Genomic DNA, 10942 nt, shown 5'->3' with positions numbered 1-10942 from the left:
TAACTGAACCACAAATCTCCTAAATTACTTTTCTACTTCTTTTGTGTGGATTCAGCTTAATATTTAGCATTTCTTCTACTTTAATGTTCATACAAATGTCACATTTTTGCTCCTCCTCTTTGCTCTCTACTTGGATCCAGGCTTAGAAGGCATCATGGCCATAGTTTTACTGCTGTCTGCTCCCATTAGACTGATCCAAGGAATCAGCTGTGACCGCAGTCTAACGCTGTTGCACCAGGTTACAGCCTGTGACAATGAACTTCTAAGCAATAATCCTTTACAGTAATTTCTTTTGTGTCTGCAGAGTAAAGGTCCAATATCTTCTCTCTCATTCTGGCTCTGAAGTCATTGCCTTCAAGGATTTCTATCCCTAAATTGTGACTGCATTTAAAAGAAGCAATGTGAGCTTGAGGGCCTCATGGCCAGGTGCTTGTAACCTACACCCACCCTGAAAGTGTTTGCATTTCTTTTAGGAAGAGTCCAGTTTAAGAAATCTGCTGATTGTGGCAGGCAACACATTTATACTTTCCTAAACTGGATTATTTTTTCCTTGTAAACACAAGAATTTAAGAAACTTTCTAAGAAGTTGAAAGAAACTTCCTCTCTGTCCCTTCAGAGCTTTCTGGGTCTTGGACTGAGGCTTTAAACACAGACTTCATAAACACAAATGGCTAGTAAGTCTCTACTTGAGAAGGGGCTCTGAGGAGTCTAACCATACACTGGTCTCAATAGTCTCAATTTAACAGTGATTTTTTATTTATTTCTTTGCAACAGCATAGTTGGTTTTTTTTTTAAAAAAAGTAGTTGTTTCCATTCCTGATCTTTCCAACGATTGAAATGCTGCTGAGGCTTAAATATTTCAACAGAATGATGGGGTGAGGGTGTATGTTTGGATTTCAATGAGTTCAGGTTTTGCCCAGTGAGGAGAGCCCTTTTTCTGAAAATGTTAATAACATGATTTGATGATAATATTGCAATGTCTCGTGGCTCTCATAAAAATTGAACCCCCCTCGTTTTTGTCAAGAGATACATTACAATTCAACCCCTAGAGTGTAGTTCTCAGTGTTTAGGCAAGCCAGGTAAGATTGCCCTGCCAGAACAGACAATTCCGTAGTCCTGGCTTTCTCTCAAGTACCCCACCCACAACTAGATGATACATAAGGTATCACTCAAAATATCTGGAAATGGCAACAGATATTATATTACTATACCTTGTCAAGAAGGCTAAAACGCCTGAAAGCTTTCTCATACTTTTAAGAAAATAACTCAGCATTCTATTTTAAAAGCACAGTGAGATAAAAGAGAGCTGCCACAATAAAAATCTTTTTATGGCAGGATAGGTGCTTTGGGGGTGAATGTTCCACTCTATTTTTGCCTTTCTGGGTGTAGGAGCCTTAGGATTCAATGTGTCTTGGCGGTCCATTTCTGAAATCGTGTTTCATATGACAGGAAAGGGGCTTTTAAGAAAGCTGAGAAAAGGCACATGAAGGGAACAAAACTCTTTTAGAAGATTAAACAGCTTCAGAAGTATTAAAGTTCACACGCTTGCAGCTGGAATCTACTCTCATAGTGCCTGGTGCTGATGAACTTTGATATCACAAAGCACAACACCCTTCCTTCTGACTATTTTTAAAAATGGCAGCAGCCATAAATTGCTAAAGGTGGGAATAACATTCCTGGAGTGTATTGTAGCAATAAGACCCACTGCTGTCATTAAGGGTTTGTATATCTGTTTGCTCTGGTATTCCTCTCTGAAGTCTTTCCTGCTGTGACAGAGAAAAGGCAGGCTAGAGGAATTGAAAAAACGCTTCCAGAGCCCTGAAACAGACATATACATCTTCTTGTCCTTTCAGTTGGCATTGCTCCTGTTCAATTTACTGGATCTTGTTCTTCAGAAAATGAGGCACTGTTCATTTAATCTTTTACATCACAAACATAAGAAATCTTATTCATATTCTCTTGTACTTGTGGTACAAAGAATGGTTTTCATATGCTTTAAACAAAGTAGTATCTGCTTTTTAGGTATTTCAAGTGCAGAGTGATATTGTAGCTGTGAGCTTCATCCAGAATGAAAAAAAGCTGAGTTCATGCAGTCCCAGGAACTAGCCTCAAGATGACAGGCATCATTGAGAGGAAGTAGTTTTCTTAGTAGGGAAGAGTATCATAGACTCATGGAGCAGCTCAGTTTGTAAAAGACCTTGAGAGGTCACCTGTTTCCAGCTATTCAAGGTAGCTCCAACTGAGATCAGAACATCCCCTTCTCTCAGATAAAGACAGCATCACCTAAAACTCTTTCATCTTTACATTTTCCTACAATGACCAGTGCTTTGGCAGGGCTTATATTTTTTTTAATAAAATATATAATTTCTTTAGAATAGGCAAGAAGAAAATGTGTGACACTTTACAAGCACTCAACACTGTAAGCAAAATGGGAATATTGAAGAATGAAAGAGAAGATAACCTTCATTAGAGACAGTTAATTTTATTAATCTGGAAGCTGAGTCCTATTAAGAGTCTGTGACTCTCAGAAGAGCTTGAGTTCTGTTAAAATCTGCTGATAGAAGAGGAATTCTCCTAACTAGAAAGCTACAAATGAGAGAAACCTGAGATGCTACTTTTGCCAACTTGACACACTCTCAAAGTAACAGCACTAACTACCTACAGTCCTTTATGAAATGGGTTGGGCGAGAAAACAAGGGAGGCAGTCACGTCACAGTATCTGCAGTACTCCAGCTAGTGGTTAAACTCAATATACACAGAACACATTTTCTAAACAGAATTAAACTGCTCTGGTAGTTCTGATCTCTAGACAGTCCTCTCTTTTGAAGGAAAATTGAAGAGACTTTTTAAGTATGGGAAGAAATTTCTCCTGCACCTGGGACTCCGTAACTGTGGTCAAGGCACCACAAGCTGATTCCTCAACATCTGGCCTCAGTCTGCAGGAAAAAGAGAGGCTGAAGCAACCAGGGAGCTTAAAGGGTAGGGAAAAGGGAAGGAGGAGAAAAATTAGAGAGTACCAAACACAATTGGGCATATTCCTTCTCAGTTTTGTGCCTCAAAATTTCCATCCAAAAAATAGTGTTAAACCCACTTTTCGAAAAAAAACCCAAAACACTACACAGGGATAGGGTAGGAGGGGGTTTAATGCAATTTTTCAGAAGTCAGTAGTGTCAAAATGCTTTTCTTGATGTGTTCAAGACAGGTGTATTTTATGTGGTGGAACTGGGTTCTCTTTTTAAGCTAGTATGCTTCAGGGCACAGGATTTCCTTTCCAATCTTTGTTCACTGTTCTGTGAGCACAATGACAATGTAAATACTCCGAACCTGAGGCTGGCAGTAAGAAGCTTTCCTGGACAGTAAGAAGTGAAATGATAGATATTCAGAAAAAGTACAATTATTTAGAGAGGGGTGAAAACCATCTTTTTTGAACAGCAGCAAAATCAGCTACCTTCATCTTTTAAATCATATATTTATTAGTCAAAGATAAAATTAGGCAGACTTACTGAAAAGCAATTGCCAGTGTGAAGAGTAGGGGAGAACGGATTCTCTTCCTTTTCTGTAAAAAACAGCATATGATTAAATAACATTGGGAGTTTATTGTGTGCACAGTGTGTGAAAAGAGACAGGGAATAGGATCACTCTGGCATCCACCCCCTTAGTCGGTCTCCAAGTCCCTTGAGCACTGGTCAAGATGTGTCATTGTCCCAGTGGTTTCAACAGGACTACTCCCTTGCCTTATAGGCAAGAATTTTGGCATTTGTCTTAGATGGAGCTTAACTCTGCCCTGATATGCATGGATATCTACTGAGAGGGTGTAGTGGGAGCTGGACAGGAACAATGGCAGGATTGGGAGGAGCAGAAGTGGTTATGCAGAGAGGAACTAAATTAGAAAGAGGACAAATAAGGGTATGTAGTGAAAAGGAAAGATTTACTGTTACACCAAATCTCAGTATTAATTAAAATGTAGATGTGCTCTGAATTATGGGGCTATCACTCGATTTTGGGATACTTGTGTCTCTCTGAACTGCTGGAAATTCATTTTTTGAGGTTTACAATGTCACCTTTGATAAAACTGTATTTCCATAATTCACAATGCTTGTTAAATTGTTATATATAGAGCTGCATGTATTATAAATTAAAGCCTGTAATAGGTTTTAGGGCCAGTGACTACACTGAAAAAGTACTGAACCCATAACTTATTTGATCTGGTTTGTCATTACTATTTGAATAAATTACTCAGTGAAGAGTCACTGGCCACGTAGAGATGGTCAAAACATATCAGGAATATTTGCTGAATATATTACAATATTCAAGAACAGAAAAGGTAAGATACATAAAAGAGCATGTCTGCTTGTTCAACATGTTTCAGTATCAATCATCTCATAGATTGGTGTTTTTCTCAGTATTTCTTCAGATTTCAAGCCCTATTTTCTTTCCTGAGACCATTTTGAGTGTAAAGCTGAACTCTCATAATTTTTTACAAGATGAAAGATATTTGGGGAGATATATTTACATTTAGCCATTCCTGCCAACAGAGCATTGTTACACTTCAATATCTTGTTCAAACCAGAGCTTTCTTAGGCAAAGAGGGAGCTTATACCCTCGTATACCCTGCTACAAAAATGTTAATGTACTGAGGATTTTTTCAAGTTTGGTGATGCATATGAAAAATATATAACATCTTCAGATAAAAAGAATGTCCCTCACTGGACACTTCTTTTGGGGGGAAGCCTGAAACTGCAAATTACTGCCGCAGTAACCCAGGGAATGCTCCAAAATAGCAAGGAAACTAAAGCAAAGGCATGCAGAAGTTTGTTATTCTGATCGACCCTTACATCTTTTACTTCATCTAAATTGAAGAACAAACCCATATGAAATCATTACAAATTCTCTGTAATACATGGTTTAAACTTCTCTCAATAAGATAACCCATAAAACAGATGAGGAAGCAATAAAAAAAGATGGCTTTTAATCCTGTGGAATCTTCACGGGTTTTGACTGGAGCTGGGAGTTAAAAAAAGGCTGAGTTTATGATCTTAGGTCTATGTAGGACTAATAACTAAAGAAAAAGTGTCAGATGAGCCAAATAAGACTTTGGCTGCAATTAAGGGAATTTACAATCATATTTTTCACTGTTTGGGGCCCAAACCCAGGATGTTCGTGAATATCAGTAGGCAATTACCAGCAAGGCTCTGACCTCTGCAGTAATAAGTGATGTCAGGATAAATATATAATAATAAATTCAATACTCATAGTCTTACAGTTTGTTTGGATGATCTATTTTTTAGTAAATTATGTAACTGGAAGGTGTTCATTGACAATGAAATTTTGTTTGACAAATAATAATAATAATAAATAACTGTAATTGACACCTGAAGAGTGGACCTCTGGAAGCTCTGTTTCCATTTGGTTTATTTTCTGTATTCAAAATGAGGCTATCTGATGTTTATTTATTTTTTTTACAGCTTGTCACAATGATACTTCAGAATGACAATTCTCCAGATATAACACTAATCATTATACTTTATTCTTGACTTCTCAAAGAAGCAAAAACTATTTCTTGAAGCAACTTCTAAAAGTTCTTGAAATGTATTCTTACAGGTTATAGAAGATAAAAAGCAAAAATTAAACCCACAAGGTATATTAAAAGAATTACACTGGTGCACTGGAATGGCATAAATTATTAAGGATAGAGTTTCTGTGTTAGATTTATGCAGCTGAAAAGAGAAAACTTGGGAAAAGCATGCATTGAAATATTCAATATTCCACAAAGTGTAAATTAAAAATGAAAATTACACTATGGAAAATGTTTCTTTGAATGTTAATTGTAGCACAAGAATAAAGAGGAGCTGCAGGATGATAGTGTCTTTGTTCTGTGCAGAATTTATTTGCTCAGTTCCACTGTTAATATCAGTGGAAAGCCTTTGTCTGAACTGTTATGAACTCTGCTCAAAATGAATGTCAGGAAGAGAGGCACTGTAGGATACCTAGGCACAAACCTGTGGAACTCTTTGAATGAATGCCACATAATCACTAGGTATTATTCAAAACCCAAATACATGCTGAAAGCCCAGTTAAAACACTGTCATTCTTTCTCATTTGGTTTCTATGAGCTTGAATATTCCCAGTATAAAATAAATGAAAATACTTTGGGGAAAGCAAATAATTTTTCAGTGTTGACAAAGTGCCACAATCAACTTGGGCTGCCACTACAATTAAAAAAAACCAACAAAATATTATCTTACAGAATGATATTTGCTGCAGCTACTTCTGCCCTGTCTGGGCTATCAGCTGTCATGAATATCTGGAAAGCCTCATATCCACACCAAGGCATTCTGCTGGTAGGCATCCAGATTGGATGACAACAACAGTTGGTTTGACATGATAGTTGCTTTTTATTCTACTGGAGAAGTGAAGATATATAGTAGCTGTCATGGGGTGTATAAATATTTTACAAATAATAAACTAACACACAAAGTCCTTACTCAATTATTATTTGGGCAGAATTCTTTTGTTCTCATAAATAAAGCTGGATATGGCCTCAAAGCACTTATTCCACAGAACTGTTATTAGAAAACAATCACTGAAAATGCAATTATTTTCAGGACAGCACAGCAAAGAATGCCCTATTCCCCAAGCAGAGATCAAACCAAATAATTAGGAAAGAAACCCAATGAACTCTCCATAATGATTTGGTGAGTAATCAAAAGTAACAGAAAACACAATCTATGCCAGTGTATATTATTCCACTTCAAACACAATGGCAAAATGAAATGCAAAAGCAAAGAACAGGCAGACAGGGACATGTGAGTTGTGTCTTATTGTCAATCTGTATATGAAATCACTGGTAAAAGGCAGAATATGTAAATACATGTATTTTAAAAACTGAAAAATTGATAGGGGAAATGGCATGGCAATCCATGGTCTGTTTCTGTCAGCATAAATTTTTCATGAATAATGCTTTTTGTAATCTGCTTTTCTTTTCCAAGCTTGGCTGTGACAGATGCTTCAATTAATTTATATAAAGTCACAAGGATTCTGTGAACAATTGATTCTTATTGGAAATCCCTGTCATAGGTACTTATTTTTAGAAACATTTACTTATTGAAGTATTCCCCACTGGGTCCTCCCTGCCAGTTTATTAAGGGCCAATCTTAATAAGCACTCACCATAAAGTTACTTAATTACCTGCTTTAAATATCAGACATGGAAAATGGCTAATGACTAAGATACTACTGTGTGTGAACACTTTAAAAAGTTACCTGTAGCACTGAGACCTGGCCAAAAGACAATTTTGGGATTTGCTGTAAATTTCCTCCTCTTTCATTTGGTTCAGGTCCCAGCTGAACACCTGGAAGGGTGGATAACAATTAAGCTAAAGGGCTATGCTTTTAGAGAGATTAATTAGACACCAGCAAAGCTAGGACTGAAGGAGAAAATGTCTCCCTTAGGGGTGTGCTGTTCTGGAATAACGTCCTCTGGGTATAATAGGTTTGGGCAGCAGGGTCTGCAGGTGCACTGTGTGGAAGGAGAGGATGGGAACTGCCTGGGATGCACATAATGGGTCCAGCCCGCTCTGACACCAGTGTGAGAGATGCCAGGACAAGGAAATCCCCTAGGGAATGCACTCTTTGGTGACCCACAACAGAGTAGAGGAAAGCTAGTAAGAAGCAGAAGTTAGCAGAAAAAAACAACATGCAGGTAATCCAAACAACCCATGCTTCCTAGCTCTTTACAGCTCTTCACATTGGGGAAGTCTGAGTGTAACCACAATGAAAATAAGGGAATCTGATGTGAGGATGAGAGAAGAGTGTTTGGCTGAAGTTGAGCCTGGGAAAGAAAAGCTTTCTGTTTAAATGTTTGGTTGTAATTTTATTTTATTTTTAATGCCAAAACTAGTGATCAGAAGCTTGTGTTAATTAAAGACAATAATTGGGTTATTGCATCAGAAAGATTAAACTAAGTACAAATTGCAGAAGGCAAGGCAGTTTTGCTTGCAATGGCTGCCAGTAGCAGGACCAGAGAACTTGTGCTGATGCTTATTGCTGTAAGCAAGTGTGTACCTACAGCATGAAGAGCTCTGATGTCACCTGCCAAGCTGACTCTCATCTACAGGGTAAGCAACCTTGGAGGTTTATGCTTAGGAATGAGGGCCCAAGACCAGCACAAGGCTGGGTCTTAGTGTGCCAGAAAGGAATAAGTCACTGGGAGGAAAGCACTTGGGAGTTTGGCTGTCTGCCTTTGCACTTTTTGGATAACCAGAAAGCTTAAGGCACAGCCTTTGCTTCTGGAAAAAGATACTGCAGCAGTAGCTCCATTTCCAAATATTTGAACTCCTTTTACTGATGGCATTAGAAACCAGTCAGTCTTTCCAAGACAGTGACATAGATAAAGCCTTCAGCAGGACTGTGTCCCCTTTGCTACATTGAACTATTGTCCTTAAAAGGCATGGTTCTCAGTGACAGCAAGTTAGCAGACTAGGTGGCAGAGGATGTTGTCAGAGACTGAAATAGTTCATGCCTGAAACATTGATACAACGTTTTGCTCATCATAACAAAAACTGTATAAGGAGTCTACAACCAAAGAAGCCTCCCTGAAGATACCTGACTGGGACTTGGGACTGAAAGTCAGGCTGCTGAGATTAGATAAAGGGAAAAACCATTCTTCAACCACCTGAAACAAACAAGTAAACAAGGAAAAGGATGTGAGCCAAACTCAGCAGCCGTGCTAAGAATCATCTGGCTTGCTTTGGGTGGGGTAGGCCATAGCCCACAGACCCATTTGCTGGGAGCAGGATTGCACAGATTTCCCCCCGAGCCGAGGTGGGGGAAGGAAGTTTGGGTGTGTTGTAACCTCTGCTCAGGGGCTGTGAGCCCATCCTCCCTTAAAAAATTAGCTATGGAACACCCAACCCGGGGAAGGCCAAGGGATATTCACATGAGGGGCAGCTGAGGGGGTGTTTTAATCCATCAGAGGCCCCCAGAGTCATTCCTGAAGACTTGCACCACAGGACTGCACCTGATGCAACAAACCTGGAGTCTTTTGTAAGAGACAAAATTCCCTCCACCCCCCAGGGACGTGCCTGGGTTTTCTTCCCTGGCCGGAGAGTATATTAACCCCACAGATTCTACGGTTTTTGGGGAAACCTTCATCACCAAGACGACCAGCTGGAGAGGACCAACAGAGCATTGCTGGGATCCACAGAGTGGTGATATTTTCCTTATTCTGTCCCTGTCACTTACTCTCTTTCTATACCCCCCACCTATTTTCTATTTCTTTCTTTCCCTCTTTCTCTCTCTCCCCCCAATATATTTACTATCAAATAGAACCCATACTATTGTCACTGGCATATGGTCTCGTTTGCACCTTAATTCAGGCAGAGGCATTTCTAAGAACCTTAGTAATCAGATCTTGACAGATGTCTCTTCTAATCCTCCTTGTTCTATGCCTGAGAACAGGTTACTTTCACCTTATATTCGTTCCTCTTAGGGTGAAATTATCACTCAGAAAGAACTGAGTAATAGGAAAAAAATCTGCTTCAAGATAAATGTGGATCTTTCTTAAGTATCAATGAGGGCAAAGAAAAGTCATCCAGGGTAATGCAGACTGCTTCTCCTTGAAATTGGATCACTTTTTTGGAGTTGAGCTCTTGCTGCATTCCTGTTTTCATGTACCCAACAAATTCCCATGGTAATGCTTGCAAAGAAATCCTTCTCTGTGTGAATATAGAACCAAATGCCGGCCTCCAAGGGAGCAGCCAGAAACATGTCAGAACCTGACTGACATCAGTGGCAGGATAGTATGGAAGTGATTAAAATAGGAATAACCAAAATAGTGTTTAAGGCCACCCTACATTAAATCACCTAACTTTCTTTGAGTGGGAGGTATGAATGTACCCTGAACTTTCAGGGAACAAGTGGAACTTTCAGCATTTTACCCAAAGGTTCAGTAGATCCATGTGAATTGCCTTAGTCTTCCCACGAAGATTAAGTTATCCAGCTGTTATACAAGGGTGGACACTGACAAAGTTAAGTGCACATGGGTTCTGGGCACAGGAAATAACCAGGTTATATTACCCACTTCCACAAAAGTGAGAAGTTTGCAAGTATGAAACACAGGGCCACTGTGCTTATTTGGTGGCACTTTGGATGCCAAAACAAATCTGAGTACCTCGGACCTTGGATGTTTTCCAAGGCACTTTTTCCCCACAGGCCCTATTCTCACTGCACTATTCTTAGTGATAGATTCTAGACTTCACATCTGAGTGGAAAACAAGGAGAGTTACCAGAAAGAGCTGAAACTGCTCTTGTATTACTGTGAAGTCCAGACTACTGACTTCTACCTGCTTCTCTGCATATCTGCCTGATAATTATGTCTCACTCTTTATCTCTCAGCATTCTCTCACCCACCTGCCTAATTCATAAATTTCTAATTGTCCTCTCATTTTACCAGTATATGTGAATTATCACCCCATATTACTGAACTGCCACTCTTATTCTGGAAATAAAACTTAAAAGATTGGCTTCCTATATGAAAATATGCAGCAGAGTATTCCTTATAAGTAAATAATAGGTTTTTAGGTTTTAGTCTTGGATACAAGGAGATATTGAAATGATCTATTATGACAAAGATTTAATTTTCACTGCTATCAATTAAAAGCAGCACTCTTAATAAATCAGGGATGAAGAATCTTAATAAACACTAAGATAAAAAACAACTTACTATGTCTTTCATTTTGATGTATGTACTTAATATTGTCTTTCATCACTTCAAGATAGTGATCTTGCCAAAAGCTAGAGCAGCAAGAGAGAATGGGACTGATAAAGAGCCACTGCTCTGCGGCTGAGGAGTTTCTTTAGCTGCAAGATGTTATTAAAACTGTACCTGGAGCTTCAAAAAGAATTTAATCTAGGTGCCTCTTGGGAAGAGGCAGCAAACACTG

Source organism: Pseudopodoces humilis, chromosome 2, assembly GCF_049639895.1.
Source record: "Pseudopodoces humilis isolate 2021_Gansu_Grassland_sample_001 chromosome 2, ASM4963989v1, whole genome shotgun sequence".
NCBI classification, from domain to species: Eukaryota; Metazoa; Chordata; class Aves; order Passeriformes; family Paridae; genus Pseudopodoces; species Pseudopodoces humilis.
The sequence above is the reverse complement of the archived record's forward strand: the minus strand, read 5'-3'. Positions refer to the sequence as shown.